Source organism: Gymnodraco acuticeps, unplaced genomic scaffold (assembly GCF_902827175.1).
Source record: "Gymnodraco acuticeps unplaced genomic scaffold, fGymAcu1.1, whole genome shotgun sequence".
Classification (NCBI taxonomy): domain Eukaryota; kingdom Metazoa; phylum Chordata; class Actinopteri; order Perciformes; family Bathydraconidae; genus Gymnodraco; species Gymnodraco acuticeps.
The window spans coordinates 56,170-84,073 of NW_022991287.1; the positions used below are offsets into that span (position 1 = coordinate 56,170).

At 41.2% G+C, this 27,904-nt stretch overlaps 1 protein-coding gene across 2 annotated transcripts in view; it reads right to left on the minus strand.

Moving 5' to 3' along the window:
- Positions 1-7,142, minus strand: part of tpst1 (tyrosylprotein sulfotransferase 1) — a 44,613-nt gene extending 37,471 nt beyond the window's left edge. For both annotated transcript variants that reach the window (XM_034240020.1, XM_034240019.1), the window contains exon 1: positions 6,957-7,142. The gene's annotated coding sequence lies outside the window, so the exon portion shown is untranslated. The remainder of the gene's footprint in view (positions 1-6,956) is intronic.
- Positions 7,143-27,904: the final 20,762 nt, after the last annotated feature.

Here is a 27,904-nt window from a genome sequence, read left to right on the forward strand (position 1 = left end):
TCCAATCCGCAGCGTCATGGCTGATCTCAGCTCAGATATATCATTCGAGGGGGAAGGTAACTCTAGATTCAGCTTTTAGAACATTTGAACAACTTTAAGTACCCAATGATTTAAATAAGGGCTGTTCAAGTGTTTGTACTTGTTAGTTGATTAAGCTGAAACAAGTATTTGCTGATTAATAGACATCTGTTTGCCAATGCAAGTCAATGAAAACACCCGGCCTACTTCCTGGGGGCTTGCTCCAGCTTAACATGCTGATGCTGCTCCTCTCATTGACTAAAGATGGTGCAGAAAAGTGGCAAGTCTAAGACAGTTGCTCCGAATGATAACTAATGATACTGGATTGGCCTTGTTTCTGGTGCTCAATGACATTTGTGCCTTGTTTTCATATTGAAATAACATTATTGCTACAACTGAACCCATGCGAATTGAAGGAACAGTTGACATAATATAAGAACCGTTACATACTGACTATCACCAAGAAAAGCACCTGTAAATGTAGCTTCCATTCAAAAATATCTGCATTCGCACTGTTAAAGAGTATTTAAAAAGCAATGAGGCTTTTAAAATAAAATATTAAATGAAAATAACGAATAATTGTTATAATAAGAAAAACCTGAATTACAAAATAGTGAAAAACAGTCATCACAGTGGCCCTGCTTGTTCATCTCCTGTCATCCTCTTACTGATAAGTGCCCCACTTATATAAGAAATCTTTGTTCTGGTACATTCCTGAATTTACACACAACTGCAAGAACACATAGAAGGACTGTGGCCTTTACCCTGTCATAAATCACATGCCATGTAAAAATCGAATCAACCTCCAGTATGACAGGAAGAAGAGATGTCCTTCCCAAGGCAAGACACACTAACTCCAGTCGGAGTAAAGTCTTGATTCGGTCGGTGTGTGCAAAATAATCCCAAAAAATGACTGTCTGCTTCTTAATACATGGCTACAGTTACCTCTGCATGCATGCATCATCTGACGGGATTAGAAAGCAAATAAACTAGGGGATGAGGGAACACACAGTCATCCTCCTCCCGCATTACCTCCCCCATTATTTGTACAAACCTTGAGTCAACCTTTGGTTCCCGAGGGATTTCATTTGCTTACACACCTGTCACAGTGTTTACGACCTGCAGGGACCTAGTCATCGTGTTCCGAATGGATGGAGTGCAATTACAGCTGAGACAATCTGACATTATTTAGCCAGGAGAAACTCTGCCCTCAGGCAAGAGTCATCCCCTTTAACATCGGTTTAATTACCGAGTTGTATTATTTTCACAGAACCAAATGAATGAGGTGTTTTGGATGTAATGTTATGCCTGCCTCCCTTTTTCCACATAAAATATCACACTCACCCATTAAAAAACCGGCATAGGATGAGAAAGGGATAAAGACTCGAATAAGACAGGGAGTGGCTGCTTTATTATGATTTGCACAAGAGATTACCTCGTTCAGAGGAACCATAAAGGAAATCCCTGCTCTGTACTATGACAAGAAAACCCCTTTTTATATTGCAGGGTGTAAATAATCCAAATAAAACTCAATCTATGCTCCAGAGTGTGTGAGAACATGATTTATACTGAACTCTGACATTACATTAGAGGCAGTTCCATTAAAAAAAAGAAAGGAACAGCAGTGGGTTTTTGAGCTTGGTTGAAATGTCAGTACTTGATAAAGTTGTATAGTTTAAAGTTTCAAAGCCATCCCATGTGCAACTGTGTCAAATCCTGCAAGAACGACAACTGAACGGTCACATATTACTGTACTAACACAAGGACAACAACCAGCGTCTTGCACTGCTGACATGCAGGGACCCTTGCGCTGAAAAGGCCAAAAAAGGAGGAAAAAAACAAGTGTGGGCAATATCTTCTGGAGATAATATATATAGGCTACCGAAGGTCAATTACTTTGTAAATCTAAGCCAACTTCAGGTAAAGCTATTTATTTACCACTACGTCTACCTTTGGCCAGTCGTAAATATCAAACATGTTTAAAGAAATGTTTATGTTAAAGACTGGCAGTGACAGAATCTGAATCACTGCCTGAAGTGAGCTATTGCTTAAATATACAACACATTATATCATGTTATCTTCTAACTGTGCACCAACTGGCCCCATTCCAACCAGAACAGATAAGTAGTCCCACCAAGATCATATTCATTATCAGCTCAACAGTTATCTACAGTATGTCCCCACTCCCCACACAGGTGTTCATTTAAATACTTGGAGAATCTGCGACAATAAGGACTGAAGCTGTTCTTGAGGCCCGTGATGGAACAACACGTTATGAAAATATAAGAAATGTTACATTGGTTTGTCCTATTTTTGAAACACATTTGCAATTATCTATATGTGAAGTTCCAGGAGTTTTTTGCAAGGTTGCTGATGAGCAATATAATATATTGTGCCTCTTCGGGGGTGCTAACACTTAACCTTAAACGTTATTGCTTACTTTCTCCGTCTTTATATGTAGATATGACTTTTCTCCGTTAATCTCCGGCACGTTGTTTCCATAGCAACAACAACAACTTCCTGTCAACAGCGCTAACTCTCCTTCAAAATAAAAGCATGCCAATACAAAATAGGAAGCCAAGCCAAATTACACTTAAGACATACAACTGCAAAAGTAACACGTGTTGAAGCGGTTCGCTGCCGATTACTACGCATCTCCCCCCCCCACCGCGCGGGCCGAATATTCGCTGCCGATTACGACCGAATATCCGGAGCCCGAAAAATGGCATTCGGGACAGCCCTACAAATTGGCTGACAGTCTTACTGCTTTTAACACAGGAAGTGATTGCACTTCAAACCACAGCAGTTGTGCCTACATGGCATGCAGCATCACAATACCCTGGTTTCACTATGCCCTGTTCAAGCAATGCAACACTTCGGTTAATCAACTGTTCCTTGGTGCCCAGCAGATGTACTCTCACAACCACAATGCAGAGGCTATAAACAGCAGATGATAAATCCCTAATCAGTAAAGTGACTGGCTGAAAGACACGGTGGAGTAAGTCTGCAAATGAATAGACAGTGTGTAAAGGTGGGGGGGGGGGGGTCTGTGTACTGTGTGGGCAGCCTTTAGTCAACAATTTGTAAGGCAGTGAGACACAATCTCGGCTACCAGGGATGTCAGTGTAGGAGTGTTGCCCTGGAGACCGTTTTTAAAACTACAGTATTAACAATAAATACTTCATATTTTACTGCTGATTATTCGAAATCATACTACATTCTTCAATTGTCGAGGGAGACAATGACTCCTCGAATTTGACTATGATTATCAACTCGATAGCTTGAGATAGATAGTGCATGAAAATGCTAAATTATGTTTGCGATCTTTTCAAATATGTTATTGTTGTGTGGTGGTGATGCAGTAATAGTCAATGAGGATTGGCAACAAAAATATCCAGAATTCATAAAAACAGATGTGATACTATTCAATAGACTACTTAAATAAACAAGCTTGACACGTGCTTTTCAAAGTGGTAAGCAGCATGATTTGTATAGATTTCATGTGACAGTGGTATGATACTATAACATTTAGCTAAATAAATGATTGCTTTTTATTAATTATTACAGAGCTTCTACTTGTTTGTATTTTATCAAAAAAAACATAATGCCACAATAATAATATTATAATTTTTTTTTTTTAAATGTACATTTACGATGCTAAATTGTGTTAGTCCAATGTACCCTTGTAAACAGGATTTTGTTTTAGGCTGAAATGTTTTTTTATATATAAAAAAAAAAAATGGGTAACCATTACAAATCGGGTGATAGTAACTTTTTTTATTGAAATTAAATTGAAATGTTGATCCTCAAAATCAAAGCAGGAACGGCACACTTCAAGTATTATTATTCCATCTCCGCCTATTTGTGCGTATTTGCGTATTTAGTGCATCAACAGGAAATGTATTGACAACAATGCTGATAGCTAATTAACCTTTTATGTCATTTTAAAAGCGATTAAAAGCCTTTGCTGGTTACAGAGTCACAGATGTGTGTTGCTGTACGGTTCATTATCAAACTGTGCATGCAGCCATACAACACATACAATAATAGGTCCATTCATTTCTCACTGAAATACAGCAGGTCACTGGGGAAACCTGAGCAATGTGTGGGTGGTCGCCAAACTTATTGCGAAAGCTCAACTGTTCCGGGACACCTCTCTGAAAGACCCAAGTTTTATAGTTTCCCATAAATTTCATACGATGCTACTTCCCTAGTGTTTGGTAGCTTTAACTCACAAAAAATGCCAACACTATGAAAGGCGTTAAAGAAATACATAGAGTGACATGTCAGCTGTAAACTTTGAAGGTGCAGACAACTAGATAAACAAAAATGAGGGTCCTCACTCAGGATGAGTCAACAAACTGCAATCCATCAATATGTGTTTCACAATGAAAACAAGCTGTGCACGAATGAGTCATAAAACCCTGAAATGATACAGCATTCAACCACTTCCGGTAACCTCGTCTCGAAGTCAATGGTTTTTTGAACGTCTTTATAATAAGATCTATAGTTAAGATACGCTTAAGAGGTGTTCATGTTTTGTGCTACAACATAAATATATCAGTAATGACCTCATTTGTGAATGTCAGAAGCTTCTATGAGTCTTAAAAATGGCTGTTTCTAACGAGGGTCTTAATAAGATTACTAAACGTCATCATGCCAAACACAAGTCTGCCTTTATCTTAGCAGTTGTGACGTTAAGACATGTGATGGATTCCATGTAGATGCAGTTCCTTTCTAGCTTAACATTAGCTTTTTACTACTGGTGATTGCATTTACGCTTTATAAATCATAAAGTCGTGTAATAATGAAGATTATCCTGCAAAACCAAATGTGTAAGTACCATAAATATGTGTGCTTTCTTTCTGCGATATTCCAAAATCCAATGAAAAATCCCATTTATTTTTGTCGAGGGAGCCCTTGAGATGCTCACTTCCGGGTCGACCTACAAAAACACATCATCACCGCACCACTTTATGTGTGTTCCTAAATACGGGCCCTGGTCTGCAGTTGAAACCTGGCTGTGCTCAGCGGTCAGACAGCTGCTTGACTGAATGTAATAATTGTGCTGCGGCAGTGGGTGTTCTTCTGAGACAAGGAAATGAGAGTATGAGCTGAAGCCCAACTGATCCAGCTCTGCAGCTGTGAAAGCCAACCAAGTGAGAGCAGCCAGCTCTGAGAAATGCTCTGAATTCATCCGAGTCCAGACCACCTGCACGCAGCAGATGTGCTCCACGACACCGAGACACTGGCACTCTATGCCCCTCGCCGGCCACTGGAAATCTTTCTTTTAGCCTTTATAGACTGCTACTAAGTATTTTCTTTTAAAAAAGTGCATCCTTGTTAATCCCCTGAACAATTTCCCTGCCAGATGAGCTAAGAATGTCCTTTATTTTCTTGAATTTCCGACATCTTCGATAACTGTTTACGTCAGCAGTCTGGGACACAGTAGTGGTAAACATCAACACTGCATTCTTAAAAAGATGGAAAAGTCTAAATGTGAATTTTCAGTTTATCCATCCATAGCTCTCTTGTCCACCACAGGATACATTTGTTTGGCATCTGAAAGGACCTAGGCAATAAAATGATTACGTTTCCATCATTTGAGGATCATACCGTTACATGGTTGCTATGCACAAGCTTGACCAATGTGATTAACTGAGGCAGGGTCAATTTTTCCAACCTTTGCTGCACTCTCAGGCCAAAACAAGTATAAGCGAACACATTCCATTATCTATTCATGTATCGTATTCGTAACCTCAAAACAATCTACACCACTGAGGCTACATTTCTACATCAAATCTGAACTTAACGTATCCTTCAAACAGTGGTGTAAAGTAACCAAGTACATTTACTCAAGTACAATTTTGAGGGACCTTTACTTTACTTGAGTATTTCCATTTTCCGCTACTTTGTACTTCTACTCTACTACAATTCAGTGGTAAATGCTGTACCTTTACTCTACTACATGTATTTAATACCTTTAGTTACTTCACAGATTTGAATCAATTATGTGAAATACAAACAACTCTTATATTAGACTTTAGTTAAACCTGGAGTAAATGCACAAGCTACCCTGCAGTATACAAAGTCATTCAAACTAGCTGCACCTTTACCAGCTTTGAGAACACTTTAAGTATCAATAATTTTAATGAAAACATATAATATATATTATTCTGAAATAGGCCAATCTGCATAATGTGCACTTTAACTATATATAGACGCCAGTACTTTTACTTGAGTAACATTTTGAATATAGGACTTTTACTTGTAACAGAGCATTACTACACTTTAGTATTTCTACTTTGACTTAAGTACAATATCTGAGTACTTCATCCACCTCTGCCATCTTCCCCACTGAGCTACAATGTCTACATCGAATGTGAACTTTAGTTATCCTCCAAAGCCTTCTTCCCCCCACCCAGCAGTGTTAATGTTGGATGGAAATGGTAGAAGGAATAGCACAGAGGACATGTTTTAAGTTCAATTGTAAAACGCACTGTCTGATGGCCCAGCCGTGGGGCCAGTTGAGAGTTGCCTCTTGTAAAATGTTTTCGGTGGTCTTCAAGGTGTGTAACCTAACTACGTTTGTCGAAAACGAAATCAGATTTGTGATACAGACGTTTCCCGGTCATGTAACAGTGCTATCTGTCAACACACATGCCGGCTAAACGCTTTTGGTTTGACACGCTCTTAATGTGTATGTGATTTTATCAGCCAGGGTCATTTTCCAATCGTGATACCAACATTCCAAACACTATCACTTATGTAACCAACATTGAAGAAGAAAAGTAGCTAGGCTATGTTAATGCTAAGAAAACGACGTATTATTATACAAACCCCATTGCCAAAAATGTGCGTTTAATTGTCGCAGCTATGGGCTAAAGGAAAGGATATGAAAGGGACATTGTAACAGCACCACAGCGCCAACAACCTACCCAATGCTGCGGATACGGTGCAGGAGACTTGGGTCCGTCGGTCAGAAAACCTTCACGGAATCCAGTGTCACTTTCCGGGCATTTTATGTGTACGCAGACCGTGTCAGTCGCACGGTAGACTGGCTGTGATACGGCTGATATCAACCAGACTGCTACAGCGGCACTGTTCCACTGCTGTTGGGAGACGAGCTGTGATTAGTCCACAATTCAGAGTCGGGTTGTGTGTCAGAGCTGCTGGTTGGTCAAACGCTGTGGGGCGGGACTACCGTAGATTTAAAAGCACAGTACATTCACAACGAATTTTATTTCAGGTTCAGACCTCCAGCCTGAAGGGAATGATTAGTATAAAACAAATAATCACTTAAATTAATTTAAAATATCCTAAATACCTGAGAAAGCAAAAGTATGCTTTCTCTTTTCCGCATATAGCAGCCTAAGTAAGTAGCAAATGTGACCTTGTCTGCTTCCTATATATTTCAATGGCCTACATTTCTCTAGCCACTTGATATAAACTAAATAATTAGATGTTGGCCATTCTGAAATTAGCCTTAATAGATGCTTTTGTTTGAAGATGGAGAGTAGCACAGGAGACCATATCACAATCTAAACAGGTCAGAAGAAATACAAAATAAGGTTTAACCACAGAAATATATAAAAAGTTAAAATATTGTTACACAAAACTGACTCATAAATGCATTATATTGCAGATTAAAGCATCTCCACATGCAGGAATTGTTCCAATTCATTACATGAGTTGATGTCCATTTTACTTCATATTGGTAAGTGAAGCAGCTGCTGTGTCCCATAAAGGAGACAAAAGCCAAGCCACCACATTATCTGTGCCTGAAGGTCAGAGAAAGACTGAGGCAGCGGGACTAAAAGCACTTCGGGCCTCTGAGAGTAAGGGAGGGCAGATCAAGCCTCTCACCAAGATAAAGCTTGCAATTCTCCTTCGGAAAAATATTTCTCATGGCAGTGGAAGCTTTGAAAGCAGCGACAGAGAAGATATGTCCAGAGATCAATGATGCCATTATGGTGGACGCTCTGGTTTCAGTCACAGTGAACGGTCAGCAGAGACTCAGCACTCAACATCTCTAGCGTTCGGAGTTCAAAAGTGCATGTTAACTGATATGAGCAAACAGAGAAAACTGAGATCACATAGAGTGTGGACAATGTGGCATTTAAAAGGCTGATACTGATACTTCCATTTTCAAATTAACTTCAGAAATTCAGCGTATTTACAGTAGACTGTTTTGTTCCCCAAAAATGAATAGCGTTTTCCTCCCAATTAATTCTGTCACAGTAGCATTTTAAACATAACAGCACTTTTTATCCATCCTTAAATTGTTTGATTTAAAACCACCTTTATATACTGTATAACATTATTCAAAAGATTATAGTGATAGAGCAACAAAAAAAACACATGCAGCTGTGGTCTAGCACGACTGCATATCAGATGACTGGATACATTATATTTAAATATTTCAACATTTATTGATCCATCTGCAACAAATACTTGGACAGTTGACACCTCTAGGCCACTCAATAAGATGCTCAGTATCATATAGTGTTGATTGCAACAAAATCTAGTGGTATGAACAGATGTGGTTTGGCCAACACTAATATTTCCCATGAGACTCATTTACAGCAGAATCAATGCACAGTGACAGCATTCCTTTGAGATGTGGTAATCAGACCGTTTATATACCACTGCTGATTTCTTCACCTTAATCCAACATTCCCCCTCATTCAAGGAGGTACGAGACATCATCCATTGGAAGGCTGGTGAGGTAGATGAGGGCAAATATAGCTGCTGCCACAATGCACCCCCTGGAGACTTTGACTCAAGGGTCTGCTGCAGTGTGAGAACGGATGGGGGTCATTGGAAAATAGGAGGAAATGTGCAGTCTAACAATGCCTATCTCCTCTGGGAGGAGGTACACAGGCCATGGTGTTGAGGTAAGAAATTATTTATAGAGCAGAACAAGTTTGAATGACCAGGATTAGCCACATCATTTGTAGCTAGTTAAACACTGTGCAATGCAAAATAAAGGGAAGCTGGCCCATTAATACAAATCTAATTTAATAAAAGAAAAGTCCAACTGTGTTTTATTTTTTATTTTTGCAAATAAACCCAGTCAGATTTTGTATCCTGCAAATATTTTGGATGTGCTTTTGGTGTGTTGTATTGAAATAAAGTTAACTTAAATATTAGCCTAGTTAAAAGGAAAACACTTCTATCTTGTCTAAATATATATTTTTCCCATAGGCAGATTGTAATATGTATATCCATTCCGTATTTGTATGTTAAAAGAAATGAGTTAAGAATACTTTTATCCTTGCAAAGTTGACTTTATGTAGAACCTTCAATAATGTCATTCTTAAATATTCCAATAAATCGCAATCTACTTATTAATATTTATAGTCAGAGTCACAGCTATACCCAAACTAACCCAACTTTTCAATGCCTGAAATAAATCTAAATGTTCTTCTCAAATGCATGATGTTGTAGTTCGTAGCTATGTCAGTTACTATATTTAGCCGTAACATGAGTCGTTAGTCCAATTTTCTGATATGGTTTGGATAGCATGAAGTTGGTAGTTTAAAACCAGAGGAAGAGTTCTTTCTAGAAAGATGTATGGCCTTGATTGACAGAGTAATTTACTGGAGTCACCTTGAGTGTGTGTTTGTCAGTGTTTGCTGTTCAGCAGTCCAGTTTTCCCTTTGCAGAGACATGCCAACAAAAAGCATGAAACACTGCACTTCTCTAAATGTAAGACAAATGTGTCTTGTTTTTTCTCTGTTACTGTGTGATTAAACCAAGTTGACTGTAGCTAGAGTTAACCATTCTGTTCCCACACATTCATCACAGATAAACACCTTAAAACCATCAGATGTTCCTTCATCAAAGCTGATAATCATTCTTAAGTTAGTTGCATTGCTTTTGCAACAACACAAAAATGCTGAGACAAGCTAATTGATTCATCAACAACGGTCCATTCTGGACCTTTCAGCGATGACCAGTTTTCCTCTTTGACACTGCTGTAACACAGCATTAGCTTATTATAACAACATTACAACTTAGCATTAGGCTAAAGTAGCATACGATAAATATATTTTTTCTTTCCATCTGGAATGGATCAGGATCTAATGACTCATGTTATTATTTATTTCCTTCAGATGGCGCTTTCGTCTGTTTTCACATTTGTATCATCCCTTCTCTGTTCTCCTTGCTCTAATATAGCTGTAATATATACAAGACAATTGTACCTGTCTCTCATTGAAGAGCAGTTTGAAGGTTTGATAAAAAAATATTTCTGAAATGATGGAGACAATTGTCAGTGGCCTTAAACTTGGCAGCGCTTATCTGGCAAACATTATTAACATGAGCTTTTTATTATTAATAGTCTATATCCCACAAAAGGCTGCCCATGGCCAAATTGGGGCCCTAGGCGAAAATGTATCATGACTCATGAGGCTTATTATGTGTGCAGGTAGTTGGTCATAAAGCAGTATTGCACAAATATTATTATTTTTGCCTGATAAAATGTTATGGGATCACCAAAGTCATAATAATGAACATAAGAGCAACATGAATGCATGTACCAAATGTAATTGGAATTCTTGGATTGAAACTGAATGAGACAGAATAAATTAATGTGTGGAAGTAGATGGGCGTGACTTCGCCACTAGTCACGCCCATCTACTTCCGTTCCATGGGACCTTATTTCGGAAAAATAATGTATTGAAGTCAATGGAGAGAGAAAACCTATCTTTCGATCCCGTTTGAATTGTGCCATGAATTACACATATGATGTTTGTCAATTAAAAAATTATTTCCATGTCAAAAAAGTCACAGTTTGTCATTAAACTGTTGAAATGTAAGACTATGAAAAATACGCAACTAGAAAGACTACAAATCCCAGAGTCACGTAAGTGATGTCACCATTGTTTTCCTCCACTAAGAGATAGCTAAGATCAGCGCCATATAGATATCATCTATCTATATGGCGCTGGCTAAGATAAGATAACTTTAACAAGATGCCTGTGTGCTTAGTACCAGGTTGTTATCATACCAGCCAGTGGCGGATTTAGGATTCTAGGAGATCCGGGGCTTAGCCCAGGAGTTGTTGGGGGGGGGTGCAGGGGTAAAGTGCTATTTTTTTACAAGTGGGGGGTGGACCGAACATCCTTTAGGGGGGTCGTCGCCTCCTTTAGGAGGGTCCGGGGGCATGCTCCCCCGGGAAGATTTTTTTTTTAATATTGAAGTTAAAAGCACTGGTGCACTTTGAGAGCAACATTAACCCTACTTTAATAATACCTTAAAGGGGATATATCATGCTATATTTGAACAATATATTGTAGGGCCATACCTATATAAAGTATATAAATAGTTTTTTTTTCAAAATACCAAACAGATCCTGCATTTTAGCCATGCCTCATTTCGCTCTATTTGCTCTTTCCAGCCCTGTTTTTGCAGGGGGCTGATTCTGTGAGCTGCACCACGCCCCCCTGCAGGAGAGGGGAGCGTGCTTTGAGATCAGCTGCTGGGCTGCAGCGGGGAGAAGAGGGGGAGAAAAAGAGATCTCCGTCCTCCGTGTTTTATTCTTATATGATTATATAGAGTCATTATTCATTTATTTTAAAGCTCAATAAATAACAAAGAAGACCTTTGACCGGCACTTTTCTAATTTTGTCCGGAAGATTTCAACTTTAACGGACATGTTGACCGGCGAAAAAAAATCTAACTGAAACTCTGCCGCACGGTCCCCTCGTTCCTTGGAAGAGGCGGAGAGGTGAGTGTTTGTCATCTGCTGGTGGACTACCGGAGAAAATTACAGCGAGGGTGGGATTGCAATGAATAACAGCAGCAGGAGCAAACGCTTGCCTCGGGGAGGGAGAAAAAGAGCCGGGCATCCATGGCAACCATGCACGGGAAGTCTTCTTCGCTGCTTTTGTGGCAGACTACAGCGCCAATTACAGGCCTGGCATATGTACTACAGCGTCTCCAGCGCAATGGCCGGCCGTGGCCCAACCCCACATTCCCCTGATAGGTGGATAATTGATCACTAAGCGGAGCACCACTTCTGCGACGTAGAAAATAATTCAAATCTGGATCAGTCTGTATCAGATCCGTTGCAGCCCCATTTTTAGAGATTTGGGTATGGAGGAAAAGAGAGAGGGTTGTGTTTTCTGACACTTGGTGACACCAGGGACACATATTCATGTATAAAAGACGTACAAAAGCGCATTTTGCATGATAGGTCCCCTTTAAAGCGGACAAAAGGCACTGGAGAACACTTATTCATTAACACCCTTTAATGAAGCAAACTAATGCCTTAACTCACTCAAATACAGTCGTTTACTTATTTCAGTGAAACTAATGTGCGTAGAGTTTTAAAGGATGCGGATAGTCTCACCTTGATTCTGGCGCATTGCTTATCGTTTTATAGATCTATTCTCATCCACCATCTTTGTTTGTGACGTAAAGAGTGTAAGAGTCACGTTTCTGACTGTTGCCTGTCAGTTCCGTTGCCTGTCAGTTCCGTTGCTATGGTTCCGTTGTTATGTGTACTGAAACGAGAGCCGGAATAATTCCACGTGCGAAAACAAAATAAAAATTGGAATACGTTATTTTAGTGTCTTAAAAGTAGACTGAGGTACAGTATGAAGGGTTAACGTTACATCTTAGAATAATTTTTATGTCATGTTCTGTATACATACTAACATATAGGCTAAGGGTATTGACTTAGTGTGGTTTATCTTTTTGTCGCTGCTTTTAATTGAAACTGAGCTGTTGTGTTCATCAGTAAAGTGGAACTTCTGTGTGAGCTATTCATATCTTAAACTGCACTGTAACTTTTTATTCATGTACTTTTTATTCATGTATTTTTTCTTTTAATGTTTATTTTATTATCTTTTACTGTTTTTAAATGCCTTTGTCTGAATGTCTTTCATTTTTGTAAAGCACCTTGAATTGTATATATTGTAATTGTATTGTAACTATATAAATAAACTTGCCTTGCCTTGGTTACTCCATGTTTACTAGCTATAAGATTAACGTTACAGTACATCACTCTTTTTCACTTCTTACTCAGTCAGCCAGAGTGCAGATATCACCATTAGATTCACAAACCTGAAACATCATCCATTTCTTCACTGCTGGTGATGACATTGTTGTCAGCTGCTGATACTGCTGCTGCTGCTGCTGCTGCTGCTGCAGCTTGTGGCGCCTGCTTCGATGAAAAATAACTTTCTAATATTCATAACTTTATAGGCTATTACTATTAGCTTAAAACTTGTCAGGCACTAGGAAGGATCACTTCTTCTTCAGGGCAGGGAAGGCTACGCAGTACGCAGGCGAATGTCCCGCAGCGGCTGCCTCTCTGGTGGACTCCGGTACTGCACATTACTCCCGAGACGTTTAAAAAAAAAAAAATCTTTTAAAAAAAATTGTTTTTAAGTGAAACATCCGGGGCTTTTCAGAAACATCCGGGGCTTGAGCCCAGGTAGCCACCCCCTAGCGCCGCCACTGCCAGCAATGGGTCTTGCTCGTTCTTTCGCTTCCCGTCTGATGAAAGGACCAGGAGTGGCCATAGCCGCGGGAAGTCATTTTGCTCAGGGGGTGCTGCCAAAAGTGAGGAGGGAGCCGCTTAAAAAAAAAAAAAAGGCGGTGCCGGGCCGGGACCAGCTGTCAGCGATACGAGCCGCATACATTGTTTATTAAAGGCGAGACACGGCAGGCAAAAACATCGTTTTTCATGCACTGGTAAATTTTGAGATGTTGTACTATTTTGATTCCATAACATGTTTTCTTTAAGGCTTTTGGAAGTAAAACGTACAAAATACACATTTAAGTGTTCATTTTACTATAGTTGGTCTATTTGCGTCTGTATATTTCTCCTAAATTCACCAAAAGTTAGCATTCTAACGTAACATAAAGTACCGCGACCACTGTTTGCACCATGTCATCGTTGGAAAGCTGAGTCTCTCCTGCACAATCTCATCGGATCCAAATCTGGTCATTTCCTTTGTATCAGCAACCAATCGTGAAAGCACAAAGGGGTCTTAAACCAAGAAACGAAATCTCATTGGCTCGTGTCAACTTCTGACAACGTGATTCGTTCAGATGCGTCACGTGATGTGCTAAAACACTTCCTGGTTAGCTTTCCGCTAGAAATTTAAATCTCAAAATGGCAAAGGAACGGCAAAAAAAACGTTCACAGAGAAGACAACAACAATTTTCACTTGCACGAAGCAAGGTTATACAAAACACAAATGACCCCGAACATGAAATACCTTCACGGAGTGCGTCGATGCGCAAGCTGTCATCCAAAGAACAGGAGGGTTTAGCTAGCGCCTCACTGCAATCTTTAAAGGTCCTTTTCTCAAAATGAGTTTTTTCTCCTACTCTGAGTTCGAAATGTCCACTTCAGTTGCACTTACATACACCAAACCTTCCAGTTATATTCCTATCAATATTATGAAGGCTTTTACAGAAGGGTTTGTTCATATGTCATTCATAGCCTGAATTATATAAGATGTTATACCTAGAAACATGGCGAAAATTGATATTTTAGGGCTGTTGACAGTATTTTCTGATTTATGGAGTGATAAAAAGAGATATCCAAAATCCCTTCTGTAAAAGCCTTAGATGCTAATATGACTACAAAATGAAACGAGCATTTTGAACCTGGCTTTATCCAAAGTTCAGATTTCGGTTCCTGAAATGTGTTAAAATATGCGCAAATGTAATGAGATAATGGCTCATTTGCATATTCAGAAAACTTGTAATATAAGAAACAATTGCCTTATTGTAGGTAATTAACTGGAGAAATTACCCTATTCACCTGGGGTGTCTCGCCTTAACTTTAATAAACCATTATAGACCTTAGCAACAGCTGCACATGCCCACATGCTAACTATGGGTCTTACAAACCTACATAACATTACAAATAGTCCGAAAATATTATTTACAATATTAATAAAATTATGAATTCAATGTTAACTGATTGACAAGGCAAAACACTGCACAGCGGCAGCAGCATTAAAGGAAACATCGTTTTACCTTGTGTTGGGGCTTCACAAAACTCAAAATGTAGCCTGGGGTGGCACTAATGAAGACCCTCATTAGAGGAGATACATCCAGATTGTCCAAAATGTTACTATGGATATGCATTAAAGTCAGATGTGTCAGTCTCTTCTGTGTCATATTACTTGTAGAGGTGGTGGGCTGAGGAGTAGCTGGTGGTCCACTCTTTTTATTGGGTTGTTTGTTGGAGAAAAAAATCCAAAATCCTTTTTTGCGCCATTCTATAAAGTTGTCACTCTGCAGTGTGTGTGTCGCATCAATTACGTCACTCTCCCACGACCTATGACCTAGATGACTCGGATTTTATTTATTTGGAAAATAAATTCAAGCCACCTGATATATACAAATATATACTATGACTATTATATGCTACTGTATACAGCTAATTTTATTTTAAGTAAAATCATAACTATTTTATGTAGTTTAATCATTTTTATTTAGGTGGTCACTCAGTTTTTCAGATGTATACCACTCGCCAACAGGGGGTGCTGCAGCACCCCCAGCACCCCTACTTCCCGCGGCTATGGGAGTGGCTGGATCAAGTTAGCTACCTAGCTAGTAGCTAGCACGTTAGTTAGCATTACAGCCTTGTCATTTGTATTAGCCTTAATATGAAGTAACATTAAGTAACCCAAAATGTTAAACAGTAAGAGTAGTAGTCATATTTCGTGAACCCTGAAGAGTACTGTTACCGGTGTGATCATTCTATAATACACCATTAAGCCCGGGGGAGAAATGCTAACGCTAATCGACATTAAACATTAAAAAGACCAGGCAGTTCAGAGATAATCGGAAGGCAGGCAGGCAGCTTTGCATGACATTCTTCTGGACGTGTTTCCTTGTGGTGATAGTGAGGGGAGTCAATCGTTTTGTTGACAGACAGTAGTGACGGCCATCTTGGTGACGTGTGTTGTTATGCGAGACTAGAGATGTAGTTCATTGAGCATTTCACACAAACGTGTTACTTCACAGTTTTAGTACCCTTTTTCTTTTTTTTTGACTTGCAAAATTATCTTTTAAATTGACAAACATCATATGTGTAATTCGTGGCACAATTCAAACGGGATCGAAAGATGATCTTTCTCTCTCCATTGACTTCAATACATCATTTTTTCGAAATAAGGTCCCATGGAGCTCCCCCGGAAGGGGAGGGACTTCGCCACTCTATACGTAAACTTGACATGAATCAAATAGGGACAATGTAAATAAAGAAATCATACAATGTACCGTCAGGGCTGTTTGACCATCGTTGCATGTCAAAAGCCCTTCCGAGCCCAAGGCCTTTCTGTCCTGAACGGGCAGCTCCCTCCGGCTGCTTCCCAATTAGCAGCAGTGCATCTGTGCTGATTAGTCAACAGCTTTTCAACCCCTGCCAGCAAAGGGTGCCAGAAAAAGAGACAAGGAGCTCTTGGCCTAGATTCCCAACTATTGAAAGTCTAACAAGGTGAAGTGGCATGCATGAAATACAAAGACGAAGGTAGTCAATGTCGCCATGCTCTCGTCACCTCACGCCTAGACTACTGCAACTCCCTCCTGGCTGGTCTACCTGCATGTGCCATCCGACCTCTGCAGCTCATCCAGAATGCATGCAGCGGCTCGTCTGGTCTTCAACCTTCCTAAATTCTCCCACACCACGCCGCTCCTCCGCTCCCTTCACTGGCTTCCGGTAACTGCTAGAATCCACTTCAAGACAATGGTACTTGCGTACCATGCTGCGAATGGATCTCGCCCTTCCTACATCCAGGACATGGTTAAACCGTACACCCCAGCACGTGCACTCCACTCTGCATCAACCAAACGGCTCGCTGCACAATTGCTGCGAAGGGGACCCAAGTTCCCATCAGCAAAAACATGTGGGTTTGCTATCCTGGCTCCAAAATGGTGGAATGAGCTCCCCATTGACATCAGGACAGCAGAAAGTTTACACACCTTCCGGCGCAGACTGAAAACTCATCTCTTTCGACTCCACTTCGAGCAATAGAACTATTAACAAAGCACTTATATACTAATAAAGGACTGGCTTACCTAAAGCCAGTTGAGTAGCACTTGAAATGTTTTTGCTCTATGAAACCTGATGTACTTATATGATTCTGTTTTCTTCAAGTTTGTATTTTGTTGGTCGAACGCACTTATTGTAAGTCGCTTTGGATAAAAGCGTCAGCTAAATGCAATGTAATGTAATGTAATGCTGTTCGCCTTCCAAGGGACCAAGGAGGATGACAATAGAAGCATTAAGCACAGGGCTGCCAACACTCACGCATGAGCGTGAGAGTCACGCAATTAACCCATATCTCACGCACTCACGCCACACTTGCCTTTCCTCACTCTAAGTTTTCGTCCAAAATAAATGTATATAAATGTAACGTCCGAGGTGTTAAGGCTTCAAAGATACTTCTGTGTAACAAAAACTCAGGAACTTAGTACTTTTTGTAGCGTCCCAGATAGCGCCTCCGTTTATTCTTGTCGAGTCACACCATACTCTCCCTCACCACTCCAGGACAGACTGTGCATGCTCACAACACATGACCTCTCTGTCACTACCCGATCCGTCCCTCTGCCCGATCGGTACTGCGCATGTGCGAGATGGTCCGCCATATTGGACAACTCCGGACGGCAACCCAAGATGGACACTTGACACAGTGGCTTTTGGCAAAGCTCAAAAGGAAAACTCGAGAGAGATGAGTTATTGTTATTACAACGTGACTTCACTATTATTTAACAACTCTTTTTATTGGGTTCTTTTATTTGGGGTTATTATGTTATTATTGTCAGAATAAGTGAGAAATGAATTTAACTTCTGTTAGACAGCTATGTGCCATACATTTTTGCACACATTCACAGTAAATATGTATTCAGTATGATAGCTGTCTAACAGAAGTTAAATCCATTTCTCACTTATTCTGACAATGTACTTAACCCCAAATAAAAGAACCCAATAAAAATAGTTGTTAAATAATAGTGAAGTCACGTTGTAATAACAATAACTCATCTCTCTCTCGTTTTCCTTTTGAGCTTTGCCAAAAGCCACTGTGTCAATGTTGTCCTACTTGGGTTGCCGTCCGGAGTTGTCCAATATGGCGGACCATCTCGCACATGCGCACTGCAGATCGGGCAGAGCTGCAGATCGGATAGTGACCAGGTAGTGACAGGACACTTGACACAGTGGCTTTTAGCAAAGCTCAAAAAGAAAACTCGAGAGAGATTAGTTATTGTTATTACAACATGACTTCACTATTATTTATGAGATGAGTGATGAGGAAGGAATGAACAGTGGCATGCATGAAATACAAAGACGAAGGTAGTCAATGTCGCCATGCTGTACGCCTTCCTTCCTTCCCAATATAAAAATAAAGTGAAGGAACAGCTAACCGAGCGGTCTACGAAATGAGACGGTCTTCTGGCTTAGTTCAGTAAAGTTGGAACGATATTGGGAGATTCTGATTTCACGGATCAATAACTCATGAACAAAACGTTATTCAGACACAAATGACGTCTCCTAAGTACCGTGGTAAGGTTGACAACGAACTACAATCACATTTTGATTTAAAAAAAAGCCAATTACATTGGTCTCTATCAAGGGCGCCGGAAGCGGGGGGGCCATAGGCCCCCCCACTTTACGGCCCTGCCCCACATTTTCGCAGCAGCGGATGCCGCGGAACACTGTACACATCCCGTTTCAATAATTCCCCTCTACTCTAAAGTCGTATCTAAAAAGAACGCCATCTGATCTAGCTGTGTATATTTTTGTTATTTTTGATTGTTATATTCAATCTCATTAGCTACAGGCATTTTTTAAGCTTGTAAAGGGAAGAACACAGCTCGCATCTCACTCGCCACTCTGCTCTTCCACAGCGCCGCTTCCCCTCCCTCCGCTGACATTATGAATGTAAGGCATAGTAATCATAGATAACACCGCAGGGTCCGTTACAGTTTGTTTTCATCTGATTTCAAATAAACAAAGTCTTGGCTTTCACAATATTAAACTTGTTTCGGCAAATTCAGATGATAAATACAGCTTTGAAGCTTTTAACGGCATAATTACAAGCGGAGAACGGAGTAACTTGACGTCACAGCAAGCATAACAACAGCCGGTGTTTCTCCTGAGAGTTTTCCCCGGGAAACAAACGCAAAAATACACAAACACACACACGTATACACACACACACTCGCGAGCTTCCCCCAGACCAGTAATCCAAACGAAAATATCTTCCCTCCGTACTACTTTGATCATTTGCTCCGCTAATAATCAATCAGATCGATCCAGAGAAGAGGAAACTTTAAAAGGCCTTTTTCTCAAAATGATGACAGTCATTATATAATGTGACATATTTTGCTTAATATAGTAGGCTACAAAAACAATCCTGATATCATTAGAAAGCTAGGAATCTCCTCTTTCCAACAGTATACAACTCAAAATGTGTCTTCGGATCAATGCGACTGATTTCGATGGAGCAGGTCACTTTGCATTAGGTAAAATACAGCAGGCAGACATAACAGGAAGAATATGTACATTTTAATCCAATCAAATATTGTCACACCATTCAAATGTATCCATGTACATTACAACCAATAACAAAGCTTAGATGTGTTTATTTGTTACGTTGTTTACGTTATGTGTTACGCAGGGGTGGATCTAGACAAATATTCATGGGGTGGCAAGAGGGTGGCAGGAGATTTTGAGGGGTGGCATCCCCTGACAGAAGTATATGCTGATTGAAATCGCAATCATATCAATCAATTAGGGGTGTAACGGTACATGTACCCGTACTGAAATTATTCGGTACGGTCCCTTCGGTTCGGTACACGTGTGTACCGAACGAATATAGCGTTAAACGTAAAAAATTGAGAACAACTTTCTGGAAGTAATCTCAGGTATATATCATAGAGCGACCAAGTCATTTCATTGGATGAGAGGCATACTATGAGAGCTGGTCACAGGGATGCGTTCAAATGTAGTCAGTAATTTGAGGAACTGTCGAAATGGCGAACGCAGATAAAGTTGAGCTGAAAATCCTCCAGCATCATTAAAGTCTCCGGTTTGGGAACATTTTGGTTTCGTAGTTACGTACAAGGATGACGGACAAAGACAGGTGGACCGAACCAAAGCTGTTTGTCGGCATTGTTCAACTAAAATTGGTTACGCGGCTGGCAATATATCAAACTTGCACACTCATTTGAAAAGGCATCACCCGAACGTGAATATCACCGGTACCAAAAGAAAAAAGACTGAAGTGCAAACCCAACTCCCACTAGCATTTAAGCCTCCACCACTCGCAAAGAGTTCAGACCGAGCCAAAAGCTATTGCAAACGCCAAGTATCCTTATGTTGCCATGTTAGCAAAGCGCTACCTGGCTGTGTCTGCTACCTCTGTCCCTAGAGAGGGTGTTCTCCACAGCAGGAGACATTGTTAGTGCCAGCAGATCTGCCCTTTCGGCAAGCAATGTGGACAAGTTAATTTATCTTTAAAAAAAACATGAAAATACAATGACAAGCAAGTCCTAATGTCAAGCTGGCTGCTTAGGTACTAGTACAGTTCAAATACAGATTATTTCAGTTCATCGAAATGCTGCACCTTAATGTTTATTTTACTATATTTTGTATTTATTTGAATACATTAGTCAGTTTAATAATAATTTAAAAAAAATATTTAATGTTTTGTGATAATTTTTTCTGCTGTACCGAAAACGTACCGAACCGAACCGTGACCTAAAAACGAGGTACGTACCGAACCGAAATGTTTGTGAACCGTTACACCCCTACAATCAATGTTAACTTGGAAAGCCACAATATTAATATTTTAACTCAATCACATAGGTGATATTATTGTGGCACATCAGTAAAGCCTTACATATAAGGTGGCAGACGTAATTTAATCGTTGAACCGAAACAGGCTGGTTCCGACTGCATGGAGGTTTGTTGTCGGGACATTGTGACGGGCAAATAAAAGCTTATTTTGGCAAAGAGAAGGTACTTCAATGCAGAATGGTACAAAAACAGAGAGTGGTTAATTATTTGCAAAACCACTAAACGAGCCTTCTGTGAAATATGCAGATTTGCTGCTGTCAAACGGCTTGTAACTTTCTCCAAATGTGGAGATGACAGCTTTGTAAATACAGAGTTAATAACTGGAACTTTTCACAGAGCTTACTTCAGTCAAACACCAGTCAACATTCAGCCTGTCAAACAAGAGCGTAGCAGGAAAAAAGAAGAGATGGAATGAGCAACTGCGCTGTCATATGTGTGGGCTGGTCTGTATAGTTTAATTTACATGAAAGGAGTGAGCAGAGGGTTGAGTTGTCCATTCTTGTTCTGTTTTCTCTGACTATCTTCCTCCTGAAGACCCTCTCAGACTTTCATTTGCTCGCGCTACTAAAGAGACACTTACCATGGAAACCAAACAATGGTGTAGCTGTATTGAAGTCCGAGTGGAAACAGTAACATTTGGTGCGTTATGTTAGAATGAAACAAATCAGATTTAGTCAGAAATCGGGAGAAATACGGGATAAATATGAGCCCGGGAGGAAAACGGGAGTCTCCCGCGAAAATCGGGGGGGTTGGCAAGTAGGCTATGTCACATACACACGCACTTTTAGGCCCCCCCACTTCTGAAATGAATCCGGCGCCGCTGGTCTCTATCCGCAGCCGGAGAAGAAACGAGTGCCCAGGGACCGTCTCCAAAGTGCAACTCCGAAAAAAGAGAATACAATAATATTCAATCACTATTATACAGCTTATTACAACCAAACTCACTACACACATCAATAGTCTCCTGGTGGTCATACTACAGCCGAGAGTTTGGAAGAATATCCTTTTGAATAATTTTGGGGAATATTTATAATGTAAAATCTTCAATAAATATGGCGTCATCTTCAATAACTTTACTATCATACTGTATATTTCCACCAAACCCACTATTTGCATTGTTGTTGTTAGCATCTGGTTAGCTTAACGGATATTAGAAGCTATTTCTAAAACAAGGAGAGGGAGAGCTCTCTGCTGTCAGACTGAGAAAGATAACTACAGCTCAGTGATGTAAGGGACTCTGAGTGTTTAGAATCTTAACTTTAGCCTAGTTATCTCAGTGGGTCTCAAACGTTTTGGTCACCATTTATGAGAATAAATGAAAAACAGTTATGAAATACTATATGATAGTAAAACAAGAATACAGTTTAAAAGGTGAGTGATTTGTAAAATATCCATAAAGAAAAAGAAAATCTGTGTACAGTTCTGTTTCATATGGGTGTTGAGAGATGTATATCCATCAATTCATTTTGCTCTCAAAATGCACCAGGTTGATGCATTTAACTTCAATATTTAACCCCCCCCCCCACACACACTTATAAAATAGCACTTTACCTCTGCTTACACCTATATGCCATGTTATATGGTGTGATGTGGTGACCACCTATTTAACCACTGGGACATAATTCAAACTTGGAACTACAGTTGCGGTTATTGTTCCCACACGGACATGTTATGGGTTACCTATAAATAGTGTGTACCCTCTTGGCTCTCTCTTGTCGACCCGGGCTGCGACCCGACAACATGTCCTTTGCAGCTTGTGAATAAATCACTATTCTTGCACCTTCCTTGCACCGCCTCTGACTCCATATCTCTCTGCACTACACTGGTGACCCTGATACGTCTTGAGAAGTTTCCGGGACGGAGCCGAACACGGCAAAAGGAACTCGAGTTCCTTTCTCGAAATGCCGGGGTTTGATTGGAGACGTCCGTGGCTGCCACCGGCACGCGGACTGAGGCTCGGTGCGCACTCCGCAGAAGGCTGGAGACGTTGCTCGCCGTTCCCGCATCGGCTTTCTATCCAACGGGGGGACGATGCACGACCTGCTGGGTCGACCAGCAACCCCATTGCTACCTCATGGGTTTGTTCTTCGGGGCGTGCGGCTGCACGTCCCGGCTGCTAACCACGTGGGGTTAACGACGGCTGGCAGCTACCCATGGCTGGCAGCTACCCATGGCTGGCAGCTACCCATGGCTGGCAGCTAGCGGCTAACCACGTGGGGCTAACGACGGCTAGTGCTAACGGCTATCAGCCCTTTTGAGTTTTTTTTTTGTTGGTACCGGAGAGGAGGTTCGACTAGCCGGTTGACCTCATGTGGACACTCACCTTTTTCACCACCTCCACGGCGGTTCCAGACGCCACTCACGTTTTCATCGACGCCTGGGTGGTGCACTCCTGGACCTCGCCTCGACGGTTTTGGACGTCGCTCATGCTGCCATCGGCCCGTGGGTGGCGCGCTCCGGAGCCTGTCTGGCCTCTCCTGCCTTCCGGGGATATCCAGACGCCACTCACGTTCATCGGCGCCTGGGTGGCGCACTCCTGGACCCCCTCTCGCCTCGACAGTTCCGGACGTCACCCATGCTCCATCGGCCCATGGGTGGCGCGCTCCGGGAACCTGTCTGGCCTCTCCTGCTTCCCATGCCTCAGCGCCTGCTGAGGACTTCATGCCCGCCGCCGCGGCACTTCTGCCTGCGGCCGGGTTGCTCTCCTGCTTCCCGGGGATACCTCGACACCTGCCGAGGACTTCGTGCCCGCCGCCGTTGCACGTCTGCCTGCGGCTGGGTTGCGCTCCTTCCTCCCGGGGGACTGCTCCTCTCTTCCAGGAATACCTCGACGCCTGCCGAGGACTTCGTGCCCGCCGCCGTTGTGCGTCTGCCTGCGGCCGGGTTGCGCTCTTTCCTGCTGGGTTCTCCGCGACACCTACTGCGGCCCCCTCACTACGGCCCGCCCCCGGTGTGGGTGCCCTCGCCCTCGTTAGGGCCCCTGCCCTCTCCTGCGGCCCCCTTTCGTGGCCCGTTCCATGGCCCGGTCCTCACCTGCGGCCCCACCCTCCTCGGCCCTTGTGGTGCTTCCTCCACGGACGTGGGGATATTTTTTTTTGTTGCCATGTTTGAATTCTGGGGGGGCTTGTGTGGTGACCACCTATTTAACCACTGGAACATAATTCAAACTTGGAACTACAGTTGCGGTTATTGTTCCAAAACGGACATGTTATGGGTTACCTATAAATAGTGTGTACCCTCTTGGCTCTCTCTTGTCGACCCGGGCTGCGACCCGACAACATGTCCTTTGCAGCTTGTGAATAAATCACTATTCTTGCACCTTCCTTGCACCGCCTCTGACTCCATATCTCTCGCCACTACAGTGAGCTGATTATCCAACCCAGTCTCATGGCATTTTGTGTTCACCAACACGATTTTGAATCTATTGATTCGTGTTCACCAACACGATTTTCCCCTTTTTTTCGTGTTGCACAGCACGATTTTAAAAGCAATGTATTTCTACTGGTAATGACGCTCATGGAAGCACGGCATTCGTTTGTGTCGGCTGCCCTTAAAGGCAATGTGAGCGTCCATTCTCATTGGATAACGGAGAATTGTACACCCGGAAGTAAGTATTCCCCTTACTGTCGATTGATTTTACAGTGATATCTGCACTACTCCTCGACTAAAAAACACCAGATTATCCTTGTTAATTACACAACATTGATTGGTTTAAATTGTGTGCAATGCTTTTGTATTTTTCCCCTTCAATTCGGAGAAACAAATATTTTTTCGGAGTAAAGGATAGCAGAAGACACTACACTACCCAGAATCCCCAGCTATCGTTTGGACTACACCATGTGCTCTGTTTGACAAACCCCGTGATAGTCCTCAAGCTCTGTGATTGGAGAGTGTGCTCCGAGGGTTACGCCGAGCCTAGAACAGCACTTGAAATGGGATGGAACCACGGCAGACTGTCCAAAACTGGATTTGAACGGGTCCACCGGGTCCACCGGGTCCCCCCCTCCCCCACCCCGTCCCCAGAACTACACATGCTGGCTATTCTGTTTCGCAACATGTTCTCTATCTATGGCACGTCTCTACTGGGAGTTGTAGTTTTAAAAGACGTTTTCGTATTTCCCATAATAAGAAGTTGCCAGTATTAAACTGTGTACATCCCTGGAGGTTTAGGGGATAGGAAACACTCAAATTTAAAACATATAATTAATAAATGGGTGAAAATTGCTTGTGCCCATAATGGGCAGCATTCATATATATACACACATGCCAGCTAAGGTCAGAAGAGCTTTATTTAACAGCTGGTCTTATGTTTGTGACCCCTGTTGTTAATTGATAACATTACATTATATTACATTAATTGATAAGCCTGAAACATGCACTTGTCAAGGTTCAGAGGCAAATTTTGCAAATATGGCAGTAGCCATCGATCAGCTTAAGATAAGATATACTTTATTGATCCCAAGTTGGAACATTTGCGTTACATCAGCATGTGTAACAGTTGTAAATATGCAGTGGTGTTTATTTGTAAATCATTTAGTATAATCACACAAATTCTGTGTTTTATATTTAACAATTCTGTGTTCTTTATTTATTGATTGTTCAATACCTGACAAGGCCGGAGATGAAATATCTACATACATCTTATAAGAGTATAATACATTATGTATAATATCAGTTAAAATAAGTGCTTCAACATAGTTAACATTGCTGGAGGTATGCACAAATATTGATAGATGTCTTGTAATGCACTATTGAGGAACCTGCGACCCAAGTTTTTCATTCAATGCATAACTACACCATAGTTGTGTAGGCCTATATGATATGTCAATAAACCTTAGAAAATCTTGAAATCTTGAAAGGGATGTGCAAAATAGTCATTATATACAGTCTTTAATGAACTATTAGTAGAGAATAACGAGTAATGAATATACTTTATAGGGATCCTATTAATATCTAATAATACAAATAATGAAATTCAATAACATGCTTTAACCACTAGGTGTCCCTTTATATCAGCTGTGCACCTTTATGGTGTAAATACAGCCTATCTACCGATTGGATCAAATATAAAAGTCAGCCGAATTAGTGTTGATATTGCAAGGAGACGTATTGTGTGAAAAGAAATGTAAGATGTTGTTTAATGGCTGATATATTTATGATCCACGTCACGTTTTCAGTTCCTCGTGTTTGTCTAGAAGTCTATAAAGGGCTCTATAAATACAGAACTACGGCAGATATGTCATATTTAATGCAGCCGAACCGTGTATTACAATGCCGTTATGTGATGACTTTCAAAGAGAAAAGCAAGCACACTCGGAATAAAGTATTATTTTATTTTTTTTAAATGTTTTCGGTCTGTTTCCGGTATTTGTTAATGACGATGTGCTGTGAGATGTGAGACTGGAATTGCACAGGGGAAAATAACGTAGGCTATCTTTAGATGCGGATTTTGTTAAACTAATATATTTGCGCTGTGGACCAACACTATACATTGACGGGGAAGGGGGTAGCAATAAAAATAACACCATTAAACAGTTACACAACATAACAGAAATAATACCGATAGCAGCGTCCCTAGCAACCACCTTGGTAACAATGAAAACGTTCTATGGACGCAATTTCCTGAAGTAATCTTCGTAATAACTAGCAAACTAAAGATCATGTACATCCACTGCACACATAATCTGAAATAACAACTCATATTTCTCGCATCAAATGACATCAAAACGCATTTTAATGGCCAAACTAACTTTAAAATAGGCATTTTCCACCGAGAATAAAACGAAGTTCGGCCATGTTTTTTTTTTCTGCAGGGAGAAATTTGAAGATCACGTGACATAGACATCTATAAGCCATTGGAATGAATGGTGAAAAAAAACGGGGTTTGTCAAACAGAGCACATGGTGTAGTCCAAACGATAGCTGGGGATTCTGGGTAGTGTAGTGTCTTCTGCCATCCTTTACTCCGAAAAAATATTTGTTTCTCCGAATCGAAGGGGAAAAATACAAAAGCATTGCACACAATTTAAACCAATCAATGTTGTGTAATTAACAAGGATAATCTGGTGTTTTTTAGTCGATGAGTAGTGCAGATATCACTGTAAAATCAATCGACAGTAAGGGGAATAGCCTACTTACTTCCGGGTGTACAATTCTCCGTTATCCAATGCTCAAGAGATGCTCAACTTGGAAGCAGGAGTGGGAGTCAGCCGGGCCCTCCCGAATCCACCGTTACATCTGGGACCCAGGAGATGGCGCCATTGGAGGAGACAACCTACTGCGCCGGCAGTGGACCACTCTGAACCGTCTACGAACTGGGGTCGGTCGCTTTAAAACATCGATGAAGACGTGGGGCTTGGCGGACAGTGCGGCATGCGAGTGTGGTGACCCTGAGCAGACCGCTGTCCATATAATCACCATCTGCCCCTTATATAGACCACCCTCGGAAGCCGGCCTCTTCGACCTAGGACCAGAGATGCGGGCATGGCTACACGACACCGAGTTGGACCTCTAACGTTACACGAAAGAAGAAGATCCAATGAGAATGGACACTCACATTGCCTTTAAGGGCAGCCGACACAAACGAATGCCGTGCTTCCATGAGCGTCATTACCAGTAGAAATACATTGCTTTTAAAATCGTGCTGTGCAACACGAAAAAAAAAGGGGGAAATCGTGTTGGTGAACACGAATCAATAGATTAAAAATCGTGTTGGTGAACACGAAATGCCATGAGACTGGGTTGGATAATCGAGCCTTCATTGTAAGAGTCGCAGGTACACTGTGTATGTGCGTATTCCACTGTAGCGCCTGGTACATTAATGGGAAACCCTAGTTTGTACATGTTCAATACATTTGTAACACTGTACACATGAACTCTTCTAAAAAAAATCTCACTCCAAACTGAACTCAAATGTTGGCAGCCCTGATTAAGCAACAGGTGGGATTTGCTTGAGGATTATAAACTGGAATGATTTCCAGTATGAAAGATAGCCAACAAACAGTATTCAAGGGTCACATGTGTTTTTATTGTTTAAATTTACTGATTAGCT